This window comes from Lygodium microphyllum, chromosome 4, assembly GCF_053477565.2.
Source record: "Lygodium microphyllum isolate KBCC chromosome 4, Lygodium_microphyllum_v1.1.10, whole genome shotgun sequence".
Taxonomy (NCBI): Eukaryota; Viridiplantae; Streptophyta; class Polypodiopsida; order Schizaeales; family Lygodiaceae; genus Lygodium; species Lygodium microphyllum.
In genome coordinates this window covers 71,814,192-71,824,119 of record NC_141138.1, presented here as the reverse complement: position 1 = coordinate 71,824,119, position 9,928 = coordinate 71,814,192, and the positions used below count along the sequence as shown (strand labels likewise).

The window sequence follows — 9,928 nt, the reverse complement described above, 5'->3', positions numbered from 1 at the left end:
CTTTCATCAGTATATATTACCAGTTCTCCTGGAAATGGCAATAGACACCTATACTCTCTGGAGGCTGCACACGAGGGAAAAGGGAGAGATTTCCATAAAGATGATGAAGCTTTTCGAAAGTGCTTCACAGAGATAAACGGCCTACTGTACTAAGCATTAATTTCCCAAGAGATAGGTTGGAGAGCAAGGATTGGCTTTCGCTGGAAGCAGTATACAGTGATGTTTGGCTTCTCTCTGTTGCATTCTTCTATGCAGCATGATTTGACAAAAATGATAGGAAACACTTGTTTAATATGGTTAATGAGCATCCAACAGTGCTAGAAGTAGTGAGAGACAAGAAACCAACTAAGGAGAAATATGTTGTCCAGCATATTAGGCAATTTGAACTGGAGACTTGCCAATCGCATGTATAGTGTTGACTCAACTCTTGAAAATACCCTGTCATAACTCTGCAGCTAAACAACAAGCTGTTCTAAAAGCCATGATTAGTACAATGCAGTAATATGCTCATATATCAATGTGACCAAGATAAGTTACATTATCTCATAAGTCAGAATGCAACTGCTGATGATATGTCTGTGAAGGTAATGTAGTACTCTTCATATGTTAATATTGCTAACATGGAAGAGAAAGATGTGTCATACATTGCCGCAAGTCAGTTTGTCGGCTTATGGAGAATGTAAATGAATACATGGTTCTAGATCATTCCGTTCCCAACCCTCTTGTTCTTGGAAGGGAGCCACCTCTGAAAAGACAATGCTGAAATTTCTGCCTGAAGCTGATAACCAGATTTGTACTGAAGGTTCCTATATTGAAGGATGAATTCTATGCTCAACAGAAAACTTGCTTTTGGTCTTATCGTTGCTACATAGACGAGGTCTCGTTGGAAGCTTGGTGGATCTATTACTGCTCACAGATCCCTCTTCTTTCTTTTTAGTATGATTAATCTTCTATCCTGAAATTAGTCAAGGTCCTCTGCGGTCGCAACTTTTTTTCGAAAACCCTTCGACATCTTTGGGGAACCCGACGTGAAAGCGTCGCAGAAAATTTCAGGATGGGAGATACTTCAGCCTCTATTTCAACCTCTTCTACAATTCAGCTGCGTCTACTTCAGCTCCATCTATGACTGCTGCGTCAAGTACTTCAACGGAGGATCTAAAGCAGATTTTGCAGAATATGTCCATGTATATGCAGCTCCAAAATCAGCAGACACAATTCTATATGCAGCAGCAACAACAATTGCATCAACAGCAGTTGTCTCAGCAAAGGCAACTCTATTCGGAGCAGGAGAATGCAAACAGCGCGACTAAGGCTATTGAAGCAGTTGAGAATGAGAAGAAGCTATTTGACGGGCGTAATGTTTCAGCATATTTGAAGACATATGAGATCAAGATGGGGTTTTTTGGAGTTCCTGCTGGACTTATGAGTAAGTACTTCCTTCGTCTTGTCACACCTGCTTTGAGGACAAAAGTGACTGATCTTTTTATTCAAAATACACATTGGCAAGATTTTAAGAAGGCCTTGAAAGAAGAATACTTCCTTGAGGACTTTGGTATGGCTACTTGGCGGTCATTCCGAGAGTGGGTCTACATGCCAAACAAAGGTCTAGCTGCTTCGGAATTGATTCGAGAATTTGAGGAGAGGTATAGTCAGCTTGATGCCATTGAACAAAGAGCATTGGATGTTGAAAAAGTTGAGCTTTTCTTGCAAGCTGCAGATCCTGCTCTTCAAGAAGAATTGGGTGAGCTTCTTGAAGATCGCACGAAGCCTATGGGTCTTAAAACTGATTGGCAGGATGCTCAGGATGAAGTCTCGACTTTGACCAAGAGGAGGATATGGAAGACTCGTCTACAGAATGGTTCCATGACATCTACACCATCATCAGCTCCTATGCCTACTTCTATCCCTGTTATTTCTTCTCCTCCTCAGCCAGTTTCTTGGCCTATGCCAGTGCCTACTGTTTCCACTCCACCTATTCCTCCTGTTCCATGACCGATGCGTACACCTTCTGCTCCAAAACCATCCGCTCCATCGGTGCCTACTTCTCTTCATGACATAATCAAAGGCATCATAGATTTGACACTGGAGTCAGTCAAAGCGGAGTTGGTGGGAAAGTTGAAGGAGCAGTTTGCTTCGACTGCGCCTACTACTTCTTCTAGTGCTCCTACTGCACCTAGGAGTGCTCCTAGTGCACCTAGGAGAGATCAGAGATGTATTTGGTGTGATAGTACGGACCATCAGCATTGCAGGGATTGTGAATCTTTTCAGGATGCAAGGAGGAAGAATTTGGTATATTGGGGGCAAGATGGTAAGATTTGGTTGACTGAGACAGGAGCTCCACTTGCTACCAACTTTGGTAAAGGTGGAATGAAGAAGTTAGTGGATGACATGGCTGCGCGTACTTCTTATGTGACAGCTAGAGGTGATGCTTCTGCATATGGAGTCCAGATTGAGAAGGGTTCAGAGACTCAGTCAGCGCTATGGACTTATGCTATGGAGACTGCAAACAAGGGGAAAATTCAGCAAACTATTTTGACTAGTGCAGGCTCTAGCATCAGATCAGAGACAGGTTGGGACTCGCCTATTGACAAGTACTCTATTTATGCTTATTTGGCTAAATCTCATGGTGCAGATGTACTTGTTGAGGAGAAGCGTAAGAGGGATGAAGAAAATCCAAGTGCAGCTAAGAAGACTAGAGGGGGTGAGTTTGTTACTCCACCTACTGCAGGACCGTCTTCACGATCAGGTGAAGATCGACAGATGGAGGATGCTCAAAAGAGAGAAAAGAGGCAAGAGCCTAGAGAGAGAAAGCAGCCAGGGTTTAGATTGATGTCCGATATTGAGACATCTACAGACATGAAGAAAATCTTTAATGATAAGATACTTGGCAGTGAAGTGACTTTCACTATTTCTGAGATTTTGGGCATCTCGAAATGAGAGTTTCAAGATCAGTTTCAGGAGGTCCTGAAGAGGAAAAGGCATGCATTGTCTACCACTGATACACATGGAGTTTTGATTGGGGAGTTGGATGAGGATGAGGATGTGGTTATGGTTGATAATGCTTCTGTTTTTCCGCAGGTAGAGAAGAGGGTTCAGCCTATGCATTATGCTGAAATTGATGAGCCTGTCATGATACCGCGTAGTCATTTTTCGCGGAGCCATTGGGCTAGGGCAACTACAGAGACGATGGTAAAGATTGGAGAGAAACAGGTGCCTTATGTTGCATTGGTTGATCATGGTTCAGAGATTAATCTCATAGTTCGTGGAGTTTATGAGAGTAACAAATGGCCTATGGATGTAGAGCATGGGTGGCGTATGAGAGCTGCCAATAACACTGTAGGTGATTTGTATGCCGCCTGTCCTAGTGTCAGGGTTTCTATTGGTGATGTAGAGGAGGATTTTCATTTCTTTGTGCAGGATTCATGCTCTTATCCCATAATTCTTGGTCAGCCATTCATTACAGAGATGCGCATGGAAACAAAGGTCATGGATGATGGATCTGCTTATGCACGGATTCGCAGTAAAGATGGTATGAGAGCAGTTCAGTTTATGACTGTATGTGTGAACCATGTTAGAAACAGGGATACTCTCAGAGATGCACCTTTGCCCACTGTGAGGGATTCGGGTTTTCATTAGGTACCGCCGTTTCGCGAGACGACGGTGGTACAGAGGAGAGGAGATTGGAGTTCTCGCCTCCTGGCAGCAGTGTTTTCTCCTCCGGTTATGTTGGGATTTCAGCAAACAATTCGATGAGCTATCAGAAGACTTCTAGATTGTCTAGAGCTGCCAGGCAGTATATATGCAGGAAGGAGAAAAATTTGAAAAATGCAGGAATTTTGGAGGATGATGAGCACATAGATGGGATGTATGACAGTGTGATTTGTGCAGATACGATGACAGAGATGGGAGATATGCTGAAAACTGATATGCAGAATTGTCACAGTAATGTATTAGTGCAGTCCCTGGACATGTTTCATGAAATTGCAGATTTTATGTCACAGATTGAGTCAGAGGCTGAGGTAACTCAGCAAAGAGTGTTGAGTGCTGAAGAAATTCAGCAAACAAAGTTTCCAGCTGGTTATGATCAGCTTTCAGAGAGATAGAGGGCTGAAAACTTTCAGCCAACAGAGTTTACTGCTGAAATATTTCAGCAGAGTTTAGGGCTGTTTCTATGTAGTCCATAGAGCAGAGGGCTGAGGATATTCAGCCATTGGTGTGCAGAATTGCTGATTTACAGCAAGATTTATGTAATGCAGAAGAGCATAATAAAGCCAGGGTTGACATGAAATACAAAGCTGTGGATAAGAAGGTGAAGCCAGTTGCTGTACCGCTTCCACCTGACAGTGATCAGCAAATAGAGAGGGCTGCTAAACAGCAAATTTTGAGGAATCCGAAGCATATTGGTCATAAATTTTCAGCAGAGACTCTTGCTGAATTGAAAATTGAAAATGGTGATTTCTTGCTACCCATAGAGAAGCAATGCTTTCAGGAGATGCTTGAGCGTCATGGAAGGGGATTTGTTTTTTTCCCGCATGAGATTGGATGTGTGAATCCTGATATTGTTGCTCCAATGGTCATTTTGACTATTCCTCATATTCCATGGAATCTCCGACCTATTCCAGTGCCTAAAGCACACTTGCCAAAGCTGATTGATTTATTGAATGAGAAAATCAGGATGGGAATCCTTGAGCCTTCATCTGCACCATACTCAAACAGGTGGTTTACAGTTCCAAAGAAGAATGGTACTCTTCGATTTATTCAGGACATGCAGCCAGTGAACAGAGTTACTATCAGGAATGTTGGTATAGGTCCAGTTGTGGATGAGTTTGCAGAGGCATTTGCTGGACGTGCCATCTATTCTTTAGGTGATTTGTATTCAGGATATGATCAGTTTCAGCTGGCTTTGGAAAGCAGGGACATAAGCATCATGAGAACTCTTATTGGGCTTGTCAGGATGTGTACCTTGCCTCAAGGTGCCACTAATTTTGTTGCACATATGATGAATGCCATGTATAAGGTCCTTCGTGATTACATACCTCAGCTTACTATGCCTTTCTTGGATGATGTGCCCATTAAGGGGTGTGCAAAAGAAGAGAAGAATGAGAGTCTAAATGAGCAGGGATGCAGATACTTTGTGGCTGATCATATTTCAGCATGTGAGAAGATTTTGGCCAGGTTAGAAGAAGTGAACTTGACACTTTCAGGGCAAAAATCTGTTTTTGGTGTGAATGAGGTTGTCATTGTTGGGCATATGTGTGGATATTATGGCAGGAAACCCTCACCTGATAAGGTGAATGCTATAGGCAAGATTGCAGAGTATTGTTCTACTACTTCAGAGGTACGGAGATTCATTGGTGCTTGTGTGTTTTATATGATTTGGATACCTCATTTTGCACACATAGCAGATTGTTTATATCAGCTGCTTCGAAAGGGGCAGAAATTCTATTGGGATGAGAGCCACACTAGAGCCATGCGGAAATTGAAGAAGTTATTGCAGAATGCTCCTACTCTCAAGAAATCGGATTATAATTGTGGAAGGCCTATTGTATTGACAGTTGACACTAGTCCAATTGGCATAGGTTGGGCTGTGGGTCAAGATGATGCAGATGGAAATAGGTATGCTATTCGGTTTGGGGCGAAAGTCCTAAACGAAAGACAGAGGAGATATCCGCAAATCAAGAGGGAGCTATTGGGGATTGTCACGACTCTCAAATGTGACAAGGAGTACTTTATTGGAGCTTCAATTGTGGTAGGGACAGATTGCTTGCCATTGATTGGTATGATCACGAGTTGCTCTACTCTGGATATAGCTATGCTGAGATGGATTGCATACATCAAGTCATTAAATCCGGAATTTAAACACATAGCAGGGAAGGATAATCCAGTGGCAGATATGTTGTCTAGAGCCAGATATGATGATGAGGAGACTCTACTTGCAGAGGAGGATGATGCAGAAATTTCAGCCACTATGGTTGATCATGTTTGTCATGTCTATGATATTGTGGCTTTCACAGAAGAACTCTATGTTGGAGATTGGTTGCAGATTGGCAGGTACCTTAGTACACTAAGCAAAAGAGATGAATGGACAGATGAAAAGTTCAAGAAGATCAGAAGGAAAGCCTATGGTTATTTTCTCAAGGACGGATTTCTTTGGAAGCATCCGAAGAAAAGAGGCGGATTACCTTTGCGGGTTGTCTGCGATAGAGAGACACAGTTACAGGTGATGAGGGAGTTTCATGAGAGTCCTTGGGCTGGACATAGAGGAGTGTGGGCTACTTATGAGAAAATCAAGGAGAAATATTGGTGGAAAGGCATGTATAGAGATGTTTCTCACTTTGTTGAGACTTGCAGAGACTGCCAGATGTATTCAGTAGTGCGTCATCGAGATGAGCTTCATCCGACCTATCCGCTATGCATTCATTATAAGTGGGTAGTTGATTTGGTTACCATGCCTATGGGTCTATGGCAGATGAGGTACATTGTTTTGGCTAGAGAGGATCTTACCAATCATGTTGAGGGCAGATCTTTGAGAACGAAGACCACTAGTGCAGTGTGTAAGTTCTTATTGGAGGAAATTTTCTGCAGGTATGATTGTGTGGGTAAGATCACTGCGGATCGTGGTGAATTGGATGCAGATGAAGCTAGAGAATTTTTCTCTCAGCTAGGAATCAAGTTGGCTCTAACCACAACATATAATCCAGAGGGAAGTGGGAAGAGTGAAAGAGGGCATCCGCGATATTCAAAATGGAATCCTTTATGTGAATCAATTTTCCCACATGCATTGTGCCCTATCAAGAACATGCTTTGGGAAAGAACTTTGTGCCCAATCCCTCGTGTAGTTTGCAAACAAGGTTCCATGCAATTTTATCAATCGAGCGATTCTCCACACAAAATTATGAGTGCATTGAGGAATTTGTGTCTAGCCTAACTACATTTGCTTGTGCGTTATGCAAAGATAAAAGAAACACACAAAAAATAAACTCATAATGACGCTCACTCAAGAGTCCAAAAGCTTGACAAAAAAATTTCCCCCACGTTTGCAATGGTAGACAAGCCATTTGCTTTATGGGCTGATCGTACCACTCATAGTGTTACCATAGGATATATGCCTGCAGAGTTGATATATGGTCAGAAACCGGTTATGCCGACTGAGACTTGTGCTTGGACTTGGTCAGTTTTACCTTGGCAGGAGGATTTGACGAGAGAGGAGCTCTTAGCTCTTCGGATTCGACAGTTGGAGAGGAGACCAGAGGATATTCAGCTAGCTATTGACAGGTTGAAGGTTGCTAGACTAAGGAATAAGAACAGGTTTGACAGCAGGCATCGCTTGCGGCCTAGAGCAATAGAAGAGGGAGATTGGGTATTGGTCTTTGATAGCAGCCTTGAAAATCAGCATACTGCACTTCGGAAGATGGTGAAAAGATGGTTTGGGCCGTACATAGTTAGACATGTCTTTGATAATGCAACATATGAGGTGACAGAATTGAATGGGATAATGCTTAGAGTGCCTATTGCTGGAAAAAGAATCAAGATTTTCAAGAAAAGGGATGATGAGGACTATGGATTGGAAGAATTTTCAAGAGAAGAGCAACGAGAAGAAACTCCAATGGAAGAGACAGATGATATGACAGATAATCTTGTTGATCTACCGGAAATGCATAATGAAGAGATTGATCTGATTGTGGATCTTGATGATAACGATCATGGGTACTTGGCCCATCCGGAGGATGCGCAGGATTAGAGGGGGTGGATGTCGTATTGCTGTGCATTCGAGGTGTGAAACCACCCAAAAGTTGTGTGTGTGATTTGATACTTTGTACATACTTAGTTGTTATGTTTGCTCTTTCATTCTATGATGAAGACAGAGAAGAACAAGGAGTTTTGGTAGATTGGTGACTCGAGATGCAATCTCATGGACCACTTTGATTGTGACCAAGGGTTCGTTTGAAAGCCTGTGGCAGCATAGGAGCATTCCCAATGGGCCAAGAGATACATGCTGAGATCATCCTAAGGGGCCTAGAAAGAGACCCTGTTGTTGGTGACATGCTCGTGGACATGTATGGAAAATGTGGCTTTATCAAGGAAGGACGAGAAGCATTTGAGAAATTGACTGTCCATGATGTTATATCGTGGACAATAATGCTAGATGCCTATGTTCATATTCGTGAAGGTGATATGGCTATGCGATGTTATGAGGAGATGCAACATCAAGGGGTGCATGCCAATTCTATTACATATGTTATCTGCTTGAAAGCTTGTGCAACCATAGGAACAGGATAAGTCGACAAAAACTTGATTGAGGTCTTCATCAAAGGAAACGACAAAGATATGGTTGTGCCAAAGAGGCCCACGAAAGAAACAAATTTAGATGGCTATCACGAAAGGAACAAATTTAGATGGCTATTTTCAGGAGCCGCTTTTCTGGAAAAAGGGGAGAGCTTTTTGAATCAAAAGGGGGGGGGGAATCTAATTGTGTGGTGGAATGGGAAAAGCATGAACGGGTTAGATAAAACAGAGAAGAGAAGGCACCCTGCACGCGTTGTTTTTTTTACTGCGGCTCAAAGGCTGGAAAGACAGAAACGGAGATTAAGGAAGCATATCTTGGGGGGAATGATGAGTGGAAGACAGAAGAAGGGATGCAGTCTTCCATGTATGCAAGCCTCAAGGAGGAGCTGTGCTGCTTTTGCGCTGCGATGAGTGGAGGGATTAAGACACCATCACCAATGCTTCAGCTGTATTCTTGTTGTCGCTTGTTGCTGCATTTTCCGTGAGGGAGGATAGATTGGAACAATGTTTGCTTTAACGACTACAATAGAGTGTGGAAAGACAAGTGATGAAACACATGCAGAGAACAAATTCTAAAGGTATATGTTTAGGATGACAGTTCAGTCGTGGAAATCGTTTGCAGCAACAGGAAAGAAGTTTGCAGATTGATCGGGTACTGGAGGAATTCTGAGAAGGGAAACCAACTAAGGAGAAATATGTTGTCCAGCAGATTAGGCAATTTGAACTGGAGACTTGCCAATCACATGTATAGTGTTGACTCAACTCTTGAAAATACCCTGTCATAACTCTGCAGCTAAACAACAAGCTGTTCTAAAAGCCATGATTAGTACAATGCAGTAATATGCTCATATATCAATGTGACCAAGATAAGTTACATTATCTCATAAGTCAGAATGCAACTGCTGATGATATGTCTGTGAAGGTAATGTAGTATTGTTCATATGTTAATATTGCTAACATGGAAGAGAAAGATGTGTCATACATTGCCGCAAGTCAGTTTGTCGGCTTCTGGAGAATGTAAATGAATACATGGTTCTAGATCATTCCGTTCCCAACCCTCTTGTTCTTGGAAGGGAGCCACCTCTGAAAAGACAATGCTGAAATTTCTGCCTGAAGCTGATAACCAGATTTGTACTAAAGGTTCCTATATTGAAGGATGAATTCTATGCTCAACAGAAAACTTGCTTTTGGTCTTATCATTGCTGCATAGACGAGGTCTCGTTGGAAGCTTGGCGGATCTATTACTGCTCACAGATCCCTCTTCTTTCTTTTTAGTATGATTAATCTTCTATCCTGAAATTAGTCAAGGTCCTCTGCGGTCGCGACTTTGCTTTCGAAAACCCTTCGACAACGGTGACCCCGACACCATCCACCACCTGAAGACATGATGTGGCTTCTTGGGGGCACAACCACCTCTTGAAGGTGAAACATAGCTTCCCTACATTGACAACCTCGAAAGCCGATGTGTTATCATGACATTGTGCGTCCACCAGTGTGAACCTGAGGGCAGAGTTTTTCGGCAGGAATTTGAACTTATTAGTCAGCATCATTAGGAATTTGTTTTCTATTGCGTGTGTATTTTTGTTTGCATTTTTTTGCACGATGCACGAGCACATGTAGATAGGCTAGGCACATTTTCTTT

General features: G+C 42.5%; 1 protein-coding gene across 6 annotated transcripts in view; it reads right to left on the bottom strand.

The window, feature by feature from the left end:
- LOC148037166 (GDSL esterase/lipase At4g10955-like) overlaps positions 1-9,928 on the bottom strand; it is a 97,397-nt gene that overhangs the window by 77,317 nt on the left and 10,152 nt on the right. The gene's annotated exons all lie outside the window — the stretch shown is intronic.